This window comes from Syngnathus scovelli, chromosome 4, assembly GCF_024217435.2.
Source record: "Syngnathus scovelli strain Florida chromosome 4, RoL_Ssco_1.2, whole genome shotgun sequence".
NCBI classification, from domain to species: Eukaryota; Metazoa; Chordata; class Actinopteri; order Syngnathiformes; family Syngnathidae; genus Syngnathus; species Syngnathus scovelli.
Window position 1 is genome coordinate 19077946 of NC_090850.1, and position 17423 is coordinate 19095368.

At 41.6% G+C, this 17423-nt stretch overlaps 1 protein-coding gene across 2 annotated transcripts in view; it reads right to left on the bottom strand.

Moving 5' to 3' along the window:
• slc12a4 (solute carrier family 12 member 4) overlaps positions 1-17423 on the bottom strand; it is a 194754-nt gene that overhangs the window by 155045 nt on the left and 22286 nt on the right. The gene's annotated exons all lie outside the window — the stretch shown is intronic.

Genomic DNA, 17423 nt, shown 5'->3' on the forward strand with positions numbered 1-17423 from the left:
CTCTTCTATAATCTGCTTTTATAGTGTAGTGATGTAATATAAAATAAAATAATTAATATTTTTTAAATGTATTAAAAAGTCCGGGGTTTTAGTATCATAGCCATTACCCCAATATTTTGGATTTTATTGACATCCTAAAAAAAACGTCCAACTCGGAAAAGGCCATATGTCTATAAAAATAGGAGAGGGCTCAGAACAGATCGACCGTCTTCTGGAATGGATCGAGGTCAACCATTTTCCAGATGGTTTATCTCTAGCCGATGCAATTTAGTCTCTAATATTAGCCGTTTGCAGCTTTAGGTCATTTAAAATACAGCGTAAACATGTTTGACTGATAATGTATGTTTATGGCCCGTGGGAAGTTGCTTCGGTGCTAGTGTGTATATGTACGCATCTGTGTATATGTCTGTCTGTGTGTGAGTGTGTGTGTGTGTGTATACAGTGGCCTGTGGGGTAGAGGCTTCTGTCAGACACGTGTGAGTGATGATGTGTCTTGTACGAAGACCCCAGCACCAACTATCAGTGTATGTGTGTGAATGCGTAAGGCAAAAACTGAACACAATGCTAATATTAAGCAAGTATGATTAATTTAAATGTAGAGAATGGGCAACTGTATGTGAGATTGAGCAATGCTAAAAACAATAAATCCCATCCTATTTTTAATTGTGGGTCTTCAAAATGATCACCTTTAGACAACATGATGAAGAAGGTTAAACAAACAAAAAAAACCCGCAATTTAGCAAAATCCATTTGACCTGGGGACATTTATACAGTTGTGACTTTTGTTGACCGGTAGCAACAAACTAAATTTCAAACAAATTAATCTTTGTAGGACCCCTGGGAATAACCATAATAACACTAAAATAAACACAAAATTAAAATGCTGTGATTTTATTTCTTTTTTACTGGTCCTTGAGACTTTTTGTTCACTATTTGTTGAGAGACATGCATACAAAATGTTGTGTTAGTTTGGAAAACTCACCAAGACTAAGACAATTTTTAGGCTTCAGACTTGCAATTAGTTTTTTTTAACTGAAGAAAATCCCTCAAAATGGCAACTTAATTCATAAAGATGACAATCAACTAATTAATTTCAAGACAGCGCGCCGGATGCTTGGCCCCCAAATCCAAATTCAGAGGCAGTAAATCAATGTTCAAAAAGTTGCACGATAGAAACGGTACCTGAGAGGACAACCTCCCCCCCCCTGTAACGCTTAGAAGTGCATAAAAAAAACAGACGTACAAACAAGCACCCATACTCGTGCACTATTCTTACAGCGTGGCGAGATAATGCTTCTCCCCTTTCTCATCTGCCTCATCCTCGCTCATCCTGACACCCCCCACCCCCCCATGCCCTCTCCGTCACACTGCTGCTTCTCATCACAAACCTAATCGTCTCACCCCCTCGGCAAGTACGTGCTGTGCGAATTAAAGTGCCCTTGCCCTCTTTTCTGTGTTTCTTCATCCTCTTTGTCTTCTCTCGTCTCCTCCTCCTCCTCCTCCTTGTGTTCCTCTTTCTAATAATTTGCTGATTTTGTATGGAACGGGGTGTCCAACTTTTAAGTGGACACAGCATTTAAATAATGCGTTTACTTATCTCCATTTAAGCTATTGAGCTCCTGACAATTTCAATTTATGTTTACAAATTGCCAGCATTAACATGTAAATGTGGTGGCGGGGAGCCTCACGGGGCTTGGCGTGCGCGGGCGAGGAAGGGTCATAGAGTAGGACAACAAACCAGTAATGGCACAGTTTGTTGCGAAGCATTGGCACTAATGGAATCTGATGTGCACTCACAAGATCACATGAGCGCTGTGTAATTTGTTAAGTCCTGTTTTTATATGAAATGTAAACAATTTGAGGTTACATTAGATGCAGAGGAGAGCGACAATGCTTTCAGAGGGTATGCAAGGGCCACTGTTGTTGTATTATCATAATATTTATGCCTGGATGAGTTGTAGCTACAAGTGGATGTATAGCACAGCGGGTCGCATAGATGTCATGTCTTCTTCAGAACAAGCAGATGTAAACGTGAGATTTTTTTCCACAATTCATAGTTTCCAGTTTCATAACAAGTCTGTCATTATTGGGTCTAGTCGCTATTAATTATTTTTAGAATCGACTATTCAATCGATTAATGGAGTCACGGATAAAATGTTTGTGTATTTAATAAAAACATTTTGCCCACAAGTTATTGTTGTTTATTTGGATGTGTTCAAGGTTTAAAAAACAACTAAATAATTGAGATACTCCCCAACCTTTTTGAAACAGATCAATGTGTTTTTCCAGATGAAATGTGTTATTTTGACTACCGGCAAACAATAATCAGGATTTCATGAAGGACTCCAAAAATCAGAAAACAGTTACCTTTAAGAAGCTGCAATCAGAGGATTTGTACAATTTTGACTTAAGCAACAGAACTACATGTATACTGCATTATGAAAATAAATGTGATAATTGATTTTGTTCTTGATTAATTGGTTAATTTTGACACGCCTAGACATTATTTTATCAAACCTCCGACAGACCAAGAATTATCTACTGCACACTTTAGACACCCTTTTTCTTGTCTTGTTGAAATTAATTTGGCTGGCTGTCTTAAACAAGCAAATGTATGGCCTGCCCGACTTTGGTCTTGTTTCTCAACTCCTAAACAAGACTGTACGTTTATAGACACCGGAATGTTGAGTTTGAACCTAAATGAGCCACACAGCATTCAGCCCATACAACAACAGCGTATAATCCAAGGAGAATGGCTATCATGAAGCAGCAAGCAGCACTCTCTCAGAAGGCTTTTCAATCAAGCCAGACGCGCTAATTCACTTTCTCCTCCAAAGCGCAGCAGGTCGCGCTTGAAAGTTGAATTACACGGACAGACAGAACGACTAAATGTTCATGAGAGGGATAAAGCCAGGCAAGCAAAGTCTATATTCCGGGACTTCAAACTGCGCTAAGAGAGGAGGCCGCCTGGAGCTGAGGGGGGGGGAGTACAGCGGGAGTCATCTATAACTGAGAGGCTCGTAATGAGAAAGATGTGCCAGCCGTCTGCTCACTGTGATAAGATGCCCAAGTTCCCTCGAGGCCTAAAGCATCGCTGACCCCGACAACAAAAAGACAACAAACGGGTGACTGCCCAAGCCGTTCCCTCTTATTTCCATCCACCATTTACATTCTCTCTTCTTCCTCTCGTAAGCACTTTTTGTCTCCGGCTCAACGTCCTGCTGCCCAAATCCAGCTTGGCACGAAGACCCTCCGCCATTTAATCGGTTTCATCAGCGTTTTTTTTTTTTTTTTATAAGCTAAAGAAGAATACACGGTAATTAAGGGATGGGCTGCAAAGCGTGACGGTGGGGAGAGAAGCTTCATTCGGCCGCTGATGTGGAACAAGACGAGAAGAAAAGGAGGAGGTGCGGGACCAAGGGCAGGAGAGAAACAGCAAAGACAGCAGCTGAAAGGGCAAGAGCGAGCGATAAGGCTGGCTTGAATGGTAACAGGAAATGAAAGGCTCGGAGCATGAGGGTCACAATGATTTTTCGCTCTTGTGGCCAGCGCGGAGGCTGCACGTCGGCGGAATGGAAATGAGTCCTAATGTCCTGTTAATGCGGTCCGAGAAGAGTCACACCGCTGTCGTCCGCCTAATCCCCTGTGTCCACTCCAATGGCCCATTCCGGAGGAGTGCGCAGCGAGGGCGCTATCAGAGCGTTGTTTTCATGCTAGGTGCGGTTTTATGGTCTTCACACCCTCCGAGCGATACTAATGAAGTGGACAAGAGAAGCTGCCGGCAGCTGAGGAGCCATGGGGACCGATGAGATCTGACTTAGATTCTCCCTGATGTGCTTGACATCTTAAAACGCAACATCGTTGCAAGGGCCATTAAACATGCAATTAGAAAGAAACTAACCTCGCAAGGCTGCGAAATTGCAGAAAATACAGCAGGTACACTAACAGGGCAAAAAGTCTTGATCGGGAGTTGGCAGGAGTTGCTCATTCTCATTCCATGTGTGCCATCGTGACTTTTTACAATTTTGCTGTAAAACTATTGCGGTATTAATATAAGGCAAAGACCAAACTTGGAGTAAATACAGTAATCGCCAAGCTGTGCTAAAATTAATTTTCTGCTGAAACAGCCAGTGGCCAGCAAGTGCAAGTTTGCCTAGAGCTGAAATATCAATTATAGTTTTCTCCTTGGTAGAGAGTGCAACGCTTTAATCTTCGCACGGCCAATCAAAACATTGCCTCGACGGAACTGCACGGGAAATGCGTAGTATGGCGAAGTGTGTGTGTGTGTGTGTGGGGGGGGGGGGGGGGGGGGGTGGCCCTTAGGGGTCGTGGAGCTGTTGCCACCTAAAAAAAGAGTTTCAACCATTCTGTGTCTCATAATGTCACTCATGCAAATTAGCAAAAAGTACAAGTAAAAAAACGGGGAAAAAAATGGAAATTGAAAACAACGTACTTTACTGGACTATAACCAAATTACTGATATTTGCTCATGCCTTCGGGAAATTGTTGCTTTTGTAACAAGTCATTGAAGTTCAGGTTGATCCAAACTTCTCAATCCAAATGCTTGAACTTATATAGACATAGATGTATAGAAATAGTAGCTGTAAGGTTTGGACCGCGTCGATATGCATCAAAACATGGGCTTGTTCTATTTCAAACGAATTAACATTCAAGACTTAATTTCACACTAACGCCTTCAAAATGAAGAATAATGTGGCAAAAGGATGCGCACACTCCACACGTACATGATACGATAAAACCCGCGCCCGATTCCTTAGCCGGGAAGCACAGCAGGCTTCCTGGCTGGCATGTGAAGACTGTAATTTTCCGCCACGCTTCCCCAGCTCTTTCTTCCTTCTCCATGTGCTACGGGCCGGGGTGTGGAGATAGCGAGGAAAGAACAAGGTGTGGACGTCGCTAGCTACGCTCCCGCCTCTTCTTGTGATCGTTAATGCAGCGGCAGCCAACATGGCCGACAGGTTAAAGCGGCAATCTGCTGGCGCGCTAAATAAGATCATTCACGGCCTCTTTTGAAGACAGATGCAGAATCGCGTGGCACTCACACATAAACATTTTCATGAACGTGCCTGAGTGGGCGCAGTGCACACATAAGACTTAATGCCTACTATGGTAAACATAACCCGAGAGGAGGGTTATGTTTTCGTTGTAAAGACAAATGTTTCTTTCTGGGGAATAAAAATGCTTCAAAAGTCAAATTTTAGCTCTGTGAGCTTTTTTTTTTTTTTTAAACAGTATTTTGAAATGAGACATTGTGGTAAATTGTAGCATGCAAATGAGATGAGATTTGGTGAGGAAAATATTTGCAACCAAAATGCGAATAAATTTATTTCATAAAAAAATGTAAAGTCGTAGTTATAATTATATATTCAAATTAAACTACCTGTACATTTAAAGGTTTCATGAAGGTCACGGTTTGTGACCCAGATTGCATTAGTTCACATAACTTCATTTTCCTAAATTACTTTACAATGAGAACAAGTTGGACTTGAACCAAATATCAAGGTTTAGAAATCTGGTGTTGATCAAGATCGGAATTGTTCAGCCTTGAAGGGGTTTGCTCTTCAACTCTGTGCAAAACTACGCAACGAATGCATCATAAACACGCAGCAAATTATAAAAGTCCTCGAAGAAGTCGATATTTTTTTTCCATGGGGCCATTTAAATGGAAAGAGCTATCAGTGCGCCCGCAACTAATTAAATCAAGTGAAGTTAATTAGCATTAAGTGTGTGAGTTGCCAAAAGATAAACATAAAATGCTCTTTGTAAATAGTCTGCACTACGTGTTGATATGAGGAAAACAATTCAATCTTTCTTTTCCATTTACGCAAACATTGCTCAACAAATGAATTACGTCAGCAGACAATGTTAGTTTTATGTTACAGTTGCAATGCTAATGCTAATCACTAAAGGTTATCCCTCATCAACCGCTTTTCTAATATTTATTTTTAATTGTGAGGCGACTTTGTCGACACCTTGTATCGCACTAAAACAATATAACGTACATAATGCTCATATTTGTTTCGCTCCAAATGTCTCAAAACTAAGCCCGAGCTTGTGATGCACTGCGCCAAAGGAAATCAATGTGAAGTGTGGGGCTGTTGTGTAAACAGATTATTAACACGGTGTTGTGTGCCCATTCCACTGTATTAAACGCCGCTATGATTCTCGATAGACACCCCTTACCACTGAAAACACAATGGATTTTGAGGCACAGGCTCGTGAAAGAAATCCATTGGTAATTTCAGTCTGATCAATTATCCGCTCGAGCTCGTCACATTCTCCAACAGGGCTTGTACCCATGTGCGACAATGGGAAAGACACTTACTCCGGCTGAACGGAGAATTATGGAGAAATTGTATTTTCTTTTTTTCGCAACTCTACCGTCCATATATATGGATCGTATGCTCTCACCTGCGCGTTGACAAATATCGGCCGGGTTAGAATTTTTAAAGGCTAGGTAAACATGCCCAAAAAAAACATTCTTCTTTTATTCTATACAACAGATTCAGTATCTAAATATAGTCTGGCACCACATAAATAAATATATAAATTATATAAGTATATAAATAACTTCTATAAATGATATATAAATAATATAAATAATATAAATATATAATATTGACATAGAGTATCTCTACATTATGATTATATAAATAAATAGGAACTTTGGGCAACTTTTAACTTTACATTGCCCTTCACCTCAACACTAGGCCTTCAGGCAGCCTGCCTTGGCAGTGACTGATTATCATCTCTCCTCACGCCTTCGGGAGCCTTTAAAAAGTGGTCGCGATTGCCCAAGCTTAAACTCCGCCTGAGGCGAAAAGCATCGAAATGATTTTGAAGCCGATTTTTTTTTTCAAACCACAACAGATAAGAGAAAAAGCACAATGTGGCACTTAATCGGTTAATCGGGTAATTGATTGTTTGGAATATGGTGGAAAAACCTGTTGGTTAATCACATCTCAAAGCAAGTCTACTCAAATGGAGCACATTTCTTGGCTGCAACTTGCAGAGATGCTGTTTACTCATTCTCAACTAGTTTGCGGTCTAACGCAGCACAGCATGCCACATATCGCCACATGTTACCACCTGTTATCACCACAATTTGGTGACCACTGAGATAGCACCAAAGGTTTGGGCTGACCAGGAGGAAACGTACCACAATTAAGCCAGAAATTTGCCGAAGCATTCACTGTATTCACACTCATCGCGGATATTCATGACTATTCTTCATCGTTTGTGTATTTTTGACAGAAGAATTTCAGAGTAAACAACAATGGCGAACGATTTTAAATTATGAACAATGTACATGTGCAAGCAATACCTCGTGTGTATGTATTTATGACTGAGAGAGTCATGACTACGCTGGCAAGATCACTGCCTTTGGCAGCACAGGCGAGTCAAGAAAAGCAAGGGGATAGGATTGTGTATGTGTGTGCGTGCACATGCGTGTGTGTTTGCAGAATTGTCCAAGTGTAGCGGTAGTGGTCCTCAGTCACTTTATCAGTGCCACAGCAGCACTTTTTCCTTTCATCCGTCTGCCCGGCGACGACTCTCCCGCTTTAACGGAGTGTGGAGAAAAAAAAAAAAAAAACTCCCTCCCTCAGCAGAGGTGGCGCAAACACAAGCCCAAAACCACTCTTTGTCTAAACACACACACCCTTTTTCTCGCCGCTCAATCCCATATTTGTGGATTTGCCAAGAACTGGAGAATTACCACACCTGACTTGTTCTCCACATGGTCTATCTACTCGCTTAGATATAAATATCACACGACGCTTGGTTTATTTTCAGAAAAGCATTTCAACAATGTTTCTAATGTGTGATTCTTACAGTGGTGTTGTACTATATATATATGAAGAAAAAATATATTTATTTTTTCTTCATATATATATTGAAATAGAGTTCTATAAACCACTCTGATATTTCAATATATATACATATATATTGAAATATCAGAGTTCTATATACTAGTCAACTTTTTTGCACACATGAAAATATGATGGCAGCATAATAAAATGGTCGTGAGTAAACGTCAAAACACAAATTATAAAAGAGAAAACTATTGAGCCATCATGAGAGCCTTGTGCACTACGTGGGACTGTGTGAGTTTACATCCAGAATTGAGAGGTGTTATGTCAAAGTAGTTTGTCCATGTTCCCTCAGCCAAAGTCAGTATTTCATCCATTCTTCTCCCGACAATACATCACTGGTGGGCATTTACTTTGTCGATCCACTCAGAGGTGGAACGATCAATAAGACTCACTTGAATTAACAACCCTGTTTATGGATGGCTGCGATCACCAGGCCGCCCACTTGACTGTCGCGTTTGTATGCCTTCACATAAACAAGATGGATCTCATGCCACAAACAGGGACACAACTTGTAAGGAGTCATATTGGTTGTGTGTAGAATATATTCAAGCTATCTATATATACAAGCAAACTGTTATAGAAACATAATTGCCTCCCCTCCAAAAAACAATGCAATGCATCAAGAGGGTCAATAATTTGAGTCTAATAACATAATGAGTCTCATTTGCTTCATGGCGGTTTTCTCTATAAATTGCACTGACATGCACAGGACGGAGTGGCGCTCAGGCCTGAAGCTGTCCCAGGATGGAATACTCCATCTTTGGACTTAGTATCAGAACCAGACTTCCCTTCTGTTGCATTCCATCTGATACACCCACCATACGTGGAATACTATTCAATTATTTGTGAATTTGTGAATCTACTAACTCTGCTAACTTAAAACAATGTAGTGTCTAGATCGGCACATGACTGGGATGTAAAAAAAAAAAAACTAAGCACGACAAGCCCAGTCAAAGGAAGGGTGAGAGGGGAGGGTAAAAAAAAGACATTAGCACAAAAAGCTTCACAGTTGACGGCTTGCAGATTCGCTGACGCCTGTAATAAAATAAGGCCATCCGGGTGTGCAAGAGTTGACATTGCATGCAGGTGTACAGTCAGGCATCTGCATAAAGAGCCTACGCTTCTGCCAGCAGCCATCATGGCCTCGACAGATTAGAAATTGTGCGCCCGTGTGTACGGATTCGCGGCAAATAATGAGAAATGAGTTTTAAATTGTGGCTCCGGCAGCAATGGGGAAAAATGGGCCTTGTCAATACGAGATGCAGCCGGTGAGCGGGAGGATTTAAGGGCGAGTGAGATTTGGGGGGGGGGACAGACAAAGAGAGAGAGAGAGAGTGAAGGGGAGGGAATCAGGGGATGACTTTGTTTTGGTTTACTGCTTATTACCATCATAATCCTTTGTCCCATTTCCCCACTCTGCAGTCCGGGCACACCTCTCTCGCCTCGCCGTCAGTCGTTGTGATTGCCTTGTATTTAAGAAGCCTTCTGTGAGCCTCTGTTCCGACAAATGCCTTTCCAATACCAATCACAGCTGAGTGCGCCTCATTTGAATGTGTGAAAGGGGTTTTGATTCCATCAGCGGAATGCTCCTCCAAGCGCAACGTCGACCATTCAATACCGGCAAATATTCTCACCTAGTGTATATATACAGTATATAAATGCAGGTGTATTGTAAAGGCGCTTCAAATATTTTTCATTTATCCCTCTTTTATTCTCGACATACGGCTTCATTAGCTCTTCTCCTTTTATGGCATTTGGATCTTGTAACCGGCGCACCAAACGTGCGATGAAACAAGTGCCGGAGTGATCGTAAACCCAGACGAAGAGGGAAAACAGACTAATTGTGCTCAGCGTTTTGCTCTTTGGAAATGTTATCGCCACCTGGTCACCGGCTAATGCGAATACGCACTCGACTTTGCAAGATTGCTACCGAGTAGGGGGAGTGCGGGTAGCTCCGCCTAAGCAGCTGGTTGACCTTCATACTTATCGGTGCGCATCGTTCGCCTGCTTCTTGGGGGTCTGTGAGGGGTTGGGATAATGCATCCCAATTAAAATCTTACACAAATCCCATTGCTTGATTACTCGGAGCCACGGAGAGTTAGCTAACTTTAATGTTGAGGAGGTTCTTAAAACCCAAAGTAATTTCCTTCCACCGTATTGGAGACGCACAATTAATCCTACACTTGGGCATTGCAGATCTTGGTTTGGTCCTTATGGTCGATCATGTAGAATCCAATAAAACTTTCTAAGCTTGTAAATAAAAGGCACAGGTTGGTCGCATCCACCGTAAAGTGTTTTTTGTCTATGGCTGGTCAGTCAATACTGGAGTGCTTAGTTAAGAGGCCATTCTTAGTGTGGCTAATGAAAACGATCAAAAACAAACAAGCAGTTATCGGATTTTACATTGCCAATTGGAAATCAATTATACATGGTCCATTCTGTCTCTTCAGAATGTTATTTTGATACTTCAAATATCACGGCCAATAAAGGTTTTATCAGGGCGACAGTGTCGCCGTGGGATACAGCTGACCAGTGTGACGGAACAGATTGTTTGACCTCCGAGAGTGCGCTGTTGTGTAATTTCACTAGAACAATCATGACCTGTGAGCACAGTCTAAAATTCTCTTTAGACTTGATGAACTGCAGCCAAAAACATTGTTCTTTCCGCCCAGTACTTTTCTGCTGAGTAGTAAAGAAAGAATAAATGAACACTGAATCCCAGTGTTTGAGATTAGTGAATTTGTTTAATCTCCAAACGTGTGGATGTTAAACAGCATCTTTTGTTGGGATTTTGCAGAATACACATTTTGCTTAGCTTGAGGCAAAGATTAAAATATGTGGCAAACAGCTGAGACTTTGTTTTATTTCTTTGTATAATGTCCAAATGTACTAAAAGTATGAAAGTGCATTTGCTGTGCCGTTGTTTGCTTTCTTAAAGTAAATCTTTGGTTGTACACTTAAATACTGGATGAATAATATGGAGTACAACCTCATACATGACAATGAAAATCCAGTGCTAGTGAGGCATAAATGAATCCACCGTTTGCTGTTACATCAAACCCAATTTCATGGACGACGTGGTGAAAAAGGATTACCACCCAATTTATATACCTTTAAAGGGAAACACGGGGCTTCGAAGGAGCTCGTGGTTAATCCTCGGAGTACTCCGAGGTTGGATGTTTTACGAACCCGTTGGTCTGTCCCGATGACTGAAGTGACAGAAGCAGTGGGAAAGGCTAGAGTGGCTGCACCCAAAGTGATGACGATGTCAAAGGATTATGTGTGGGGCTAACAATACTAATGGCACTTCTTTTGCATTATGATAATTGCCAAGACAAAATTGCTGCCTAATTTTTCCCTGTTTCCAATTATTGGGCTCTTCAGCGCTAGCGGGCTGTGGGAGCAGAGCATTGGCAGGCAATTAAATTCCCGCAATTATGCCTCTATTGTAAAAAAAAAAAAAAAAAAAAACGGCTTTACCAAGGATTTGTAGGGCACGGGATGATTGCTTGGTGACGCAGGTGAGAAGATCCTTTAAGATGACTGCTACACCAAAGCCAGCAAGAAACAAAATCTGAAAAGGTAGCCGGCCAGCTAAAGCAGATTTCAGCTCATTCAGTATTACGCTGATTTATTTAACGTATTTTCCGGACTGTAAACCGCTACTTTTTGCACAAGCTTTGAATGCTGCAGCTTATAATTCGTTGCGGCGTATCTATGGATTTTTCGTGATTTTTATGGTATTGTACAATTTGTGCATATTCTCTAACATATGGAAATTAAACATCAAAACACCTGCGGCTTATAGTCCAGTGCGTCTTTATGAACAAAACAGGATTTCTCCCGGATTTTAGCTGGTGCGTTTTATAGTCCAGAAATTATGGTATTTCACAATTTACTTTTGGGGAATTGCAGTAATATTATCGAAGCAGAATGTACACTTGAATATATGCCGTGTTCAATATGAAGTCATTTATGTCTTTGTTTAAACTGATCAGTCCAATGTGGCTACTGTAAGTCAGTCATAGTGATCAATAATAAAAAAGAAGTAGAAGGATGACAATTACAGTTAAAATTGTATGAGTTACAACAATTTTGATCCTAGAAATGTGATACTGCTGAATTTCCCCGAATCCCCCCTCCTCCCATGGGATGAAATGGTTCTGAAACGTGAACAAATGGAAATGGTTGACCGGCTCCCTGGAATGGATTGTGATCGACCTCCCGCTGTACTTGCAAAGAGAGCATTTTCAGGGTGGCGAGCTCGGCAGGATTATAGCATTCTCGGAAGCGAGCAGTGACCTGATGCAAATGTGTGTTCTGGGAAGTTCCAAGTGAGGAACGGTGGGATGTAGAAGGGGTGAGGCCATCTGGAAAACTACAAAAACAGGAGGATGTTGATGAGAGACTAGACCCGGCATAGCAGAAAAAGAGACCACCTACTTTGTCTCTATTTGTCTTACACAAGTCACTGATCCGGCGCAGCGTAGTCGAAAGGCTTCGGGAGAGCCGGGGGTTGAAAAGCTTACACTGGGGCTTGAGTGGAAAAAAAAATCAATATCCAAGTAAATGATATGGTGTCTAAACTCAGATGAAAGACAAAAACATGGACACGGATGATTGGGCCAGCAGTCAGAATCAGTGAGGGTATAGAATGGAGTTTTTAAAAGCGTAACAGAAGGTTTGTGTTTTTGAAGGTTTTATGACATGCATAATTTTTGGGGATGATTTTCTACTAAATCAAACCGTGAGTCAGATCAAGGTCTCATATACCGCAGAGCAATCAAAAATCAGTCAGGGTTGTTTCAAAATTTAACTTCCTCCCTGAAGAAGAAGGGATTGATTGGAGAGGAAACGTCGACGTAATTACAGATAAGAAAATGTATTTCTGATGAGTTCGAAGCCACAAAATTTCAAAGCCAAATTGAGGCCAACGGATACATAAGAATGATTTGTAAGATAACATTTTCATTTTCCCAACACGTCTGGCTTCAGGCTACAAGTAGGCGGAATTTTTTTCCATTCGTCACCTCGATTGTTGATCTTTCCATTCAGGTGTAGCAATATTTGTCGGCACATGTACATTGGAGAGGCACGACGCTTCCAAATAGAAAAGTAGAGATGGTGGATTGTGGCTCCGAGGCTTTCATTATGCCTTCCAAATTTCCCGCCGTACGGTCTATTAATTCACAATATAATTGATCAACATTTTTCTATAGCGTCCATTAACTGTTAGCCTGGGGGGGCCAGTCAAAATAGACGCAGACAGAAAAGGCCATTATCAGCTGCTGCGGTTCTTGTCAATTTAAATGGGTGTCATTCATCAAACCGCCTGCAATAACAAATAAACATATCTGCAACAGGTTTCTGCTTGGAGAAAAAAAGTCCTGGCTAAATCAGATATACCATCTTTCAAAATTGAATGACGGTGAGGCCCTCGAAAGTTGTCGAAATCTTTGCCGTATCTAAATAAAGCAGATAACGATTTTATAATGGAGACAATTTTGACCCTGGACCAGATTATTGCCATTCCCATTATTACAATCAAACAAAATGGAAGGCAGACAAGCATCTATCTCTCCATCTCTTTCAAGCTGTGTCATGTTGCGTGTGTCTTCAGTGAAACTTCCAGCTCACTGTGAGACGCATCTGCAATGCAGTGCCGAGGGAATGGTTGCACCCGAGGGAACAGGAACTCGAGTGTGTCTGTGTCTGTGTGTGCGTGAACAGTAGGAGAAGACAAGCAAAGGCGAGAAGAAGAAAGAAGATGCAAGTGTTGTCAACCAACAAGATGGATGCCTGGGGGAGAGGCATAGCTCACACATCATTCAAGGATTTTATATAATACATATGGCAAAGACAGTCGCCGTTACACGGCTAGCTTCTTGAATTAAATCTTTTCAGTTACAAGCCATGAGTTGGTGTATTTTTTTTTTTGCTATGTGTTGTGGGGGGAAAGTTTGAGTTCTGAATGAGCTGCTGTTTGGAAAAAAAAAAGAGAAAGCACTAAAATCGCTGATGCATTTTCTGCCGTTAATTGAACAAACGAAAACACAAATGGAGGAGTTGCTAATAGTGAGCTAACGCTGTTTTGTGAACCAGCTTAAATTCTCTTTTATTATATTTTCTGTTTTCAAATGTATACATTACAATACAATGTTATCTTCATGTTTTGTTGGATGACATTATGATTCTTGTTAATAGTTAGAAAATATTTGCAATACAACTAAATTGAGTTAAGAGCTTGGTCATGGAATAAATTCAACCCCTAAGTCAAAATAGCACTGTTTCGTTATTTTTCTGCCATGACTGCAGAAACATGGCCCATTTGAAAATGTCCAAAAATCAAACACAGCGACCATTTGCACCTCAAAGTGCTGTCACATAGAAATGGCGGGGAGGGAGGGTCATCCACCCTGCCTCCCGCAAACGTTATTAATGGCGTCATCATTTTTCCCTCGCTCACTCTATTTCCCCTCTGATAGCGCGGCCCCGCTCGCTCGTGTTCTGCCATGTTTTTGTAATTGCTCCAACAGCCTTCCTTATGCTGAGCGTATACTTTTTTTGTGTGTGTCCCTATCCAGAGGCTGTGTGCATATACATGTGTGTGTGTGGGTGTGTGTCGTGACTCCCACAATTTTGCCAACCGGGGGGCCGGCTGTGAATTTGTGGGGCAGAACCAAGCTGCAGGGCGAGCGCCACACGAAGCAAAAATGAGCGCCTGCAGGCCACCGTTGTTTGATGACCGTGAAAACACTTGCGGTTAACGCAAAGTGAGTGACCGGCTGTCAAGGGGGAGGCCACGCGTATGTGCGTGTGTGTGTGTATGCGTAGCCCTGACTATGCACCACAACACCTCGTTCTATCGCCTTGACGAGCTTTGATGCATCCAGCGGAACTTCATATTGCTGCTTTCAAGTCTGTGAGCAGTTCTATTTAACGAAAAACAATCAACGGGTTTTTGTCGCTTCAAATTCAATCGCAATTAAAAAGCAAAGGATAACTGAAAAATATTAATGAACAAACAAGCTTTAGAATTGCTTTACTATAGGTCCTCTAACAACTAACACATGCTAAAAGTAGCTCATGATTAATACAGGTCATAAAAAATTTTTTAGGAAGTTTATGAGGAAAGAAAAACATCCTTGTTACTGCTTTCAATTGCAGCCGAGGTGAGTGAAACGGTTTGGTTTGGGTTTCCCTGAGGATTGAAAGTCACAGATATGAACCAAGGTTAGATCAAGTGAAGTGTAAGTGCAGAGAAATTGCAAAGGAGCAAGTGACCAAGCGTGAGTGCCCGTCGCCGCCGAAACAGCCGCCGTCCCCGACACGGCTGCCGCCTTTTCCCGTCATTAAATGAAGGCACTTACAATGCAGGGAGGGACGTGTGAAAGGGAAGTGAAAGGGAAAAAAAACACTCTTCTCAAAAAGGTTATTTCATACCACTTCAAAGCCCAAGATTTTAGTTTTATAAAAGTATGTGAAGAAGAATATGATGGAAATTGTAACGACAACCAAGTGAGCAAAGATGTGAACTGCTTTTCAAGTTTCTCTCATAAGTAGCCTGGTTCGCTGTCAGGTTTGTCACCGTCTTTTCTCATCAGGGTTATTTCATACCACTTTAGAGACCAAGATTGTGTTTTTACAAAATTAAGTGAAGAATATGATGGAAAATTGTAACGACGACCAAGTGAGCGACGACGTAAACTGCTTTGCTAGCTTTTATTAGCCTGGTTAGCTGTCAGGTTTGTCACCGTCTCTTCTCAAAAAGGTTATTTCATACCACTTCAGAGGCCTAGATTTTAGATTGTTCATCAAAACTAATTGACGAACAATACGATGGAAATTGTAACGACAACCAAGAGAGCAAAGGCGTAAACTGCGTTGCTAGTTTCTCTTATTAGCCGTAGCCTGGTTAGCTGTCAGGTTTGTCACACATGATCAAACGTCATCTTCATTTTGGAAGTCTCTTGGCCAATATTTTCAGAGCAAATGACATCTGTTCTGTTTTAACAAAAGAAAAACCAAGCAAAAGGTGTATCTATATTAGCTTCCCGTATGCGTTTTCCTCTTAAAAACACAGCGGGCTCTCTCTAATGCAGTGAGTTTGTTCATCAATAATGTCGACGCCAGACGCCACAAGCAGTAAACTACGCGCCGTGATGATGTGGTAAATACAGATGATTACAGAGCAGTTTTCATCATCAATTTAAAGCTCTCTGTGGTTAAATTAGACTCCTCTCACCCGCTGCCCTCCTACATTTGCACCCCCCGCCTAACCAAACCCCCTTACCCTCCCGCCACTGCTATTCTCATGCACACACACGCTTTATTACGCAGTGACATTACCACATCCCTGTAGGCAGCTGCGCATCTCCGTATGACTGATGAGCGTAATTTCTCCCAAACAACAGAATGATCACTTTGGTGGCGAGCGCTTAAAATCGCTCCCTCTCCCTCCCTTCCTCCTCCTGTCCTTGCTCTTGTGTCTTCTTTTCAGCCAGGAAAAACAAAAGGCAACAAAAGAAAGATTTTTTTTCTCCTCCAATGGAAACACATTGATGTGAAATTACTCCTCATGTTCTTATAATGCCGAGAGCCCCATTAAACACATTTGGTACGAATAACAGCATTTAAAGCCATTCAACTTTTATGTTTGTTTATGGGCAACAGTTGGATAATAATACCCATATATGAATAGTACATAGGGGTCTGAGGTACAATGGAAACATTTGAAGATGACAAGATGGAAGTTCTCGGAAGGAGGTCAAGGCCAAGGATTCCCTTATTAGCATAAATCGTGCACAACCAACAGGCCTGTATATTAGCCCCATATAGCTGTCTGGGCACCACTGTTTACCGGGAGATATACTGAATGGAAGGCTAGTTACGACTCGTCGGTCTCTCTCCCGGCCTTATAGGTTCAGCCTCAGTGGGCTGTCCTCACGCATTCTCCCATCTGTCAGTCACATGGAGAAAAAAACAAATCCACCTGTCCGCTTAGCTGATTAGGTGGACGCCACCCTGTCGGGGCCTGTCGAGGGTGTGAGAAGTGAGTCGGGCAGCGCCACCCACTGGTGATGGGAAGCTCATTAAGATTGCTCTACACCTTTCATTATTAATCCATCTAGTATCCATCCAAATAAGAGGATGAAGAAAGACTGTCACCGAAGAGTTGCTTTCGCTGCTTAATGAGTCTTTGATCACTAAAGCGAAAGACCGAATTTTTTTTGTGGCTCAGAGCTATAGCCAAAATTAGTATAGGCGGTAAAAAGTAGTGTATTAAAGTAGCAGTACAGATTCTTGTCTAAACGAGACTCTAGTAGTAAAAGTTGAAATACAGATTGAATTACTTTAAAAGTAAAAAAGTAAATACAAATGTTATTTTGTCGCCATTTTAGTTCTATTTATTTATTCAGACTATCATGTGTGCCAACCTCATAAGCGTGTATGTCCGTCTCTAGTTCTGAAAAGTCGCCATTTGGTGTGTTGGAGAAGGGAGACATCTAAAACATACACATCAGCGTC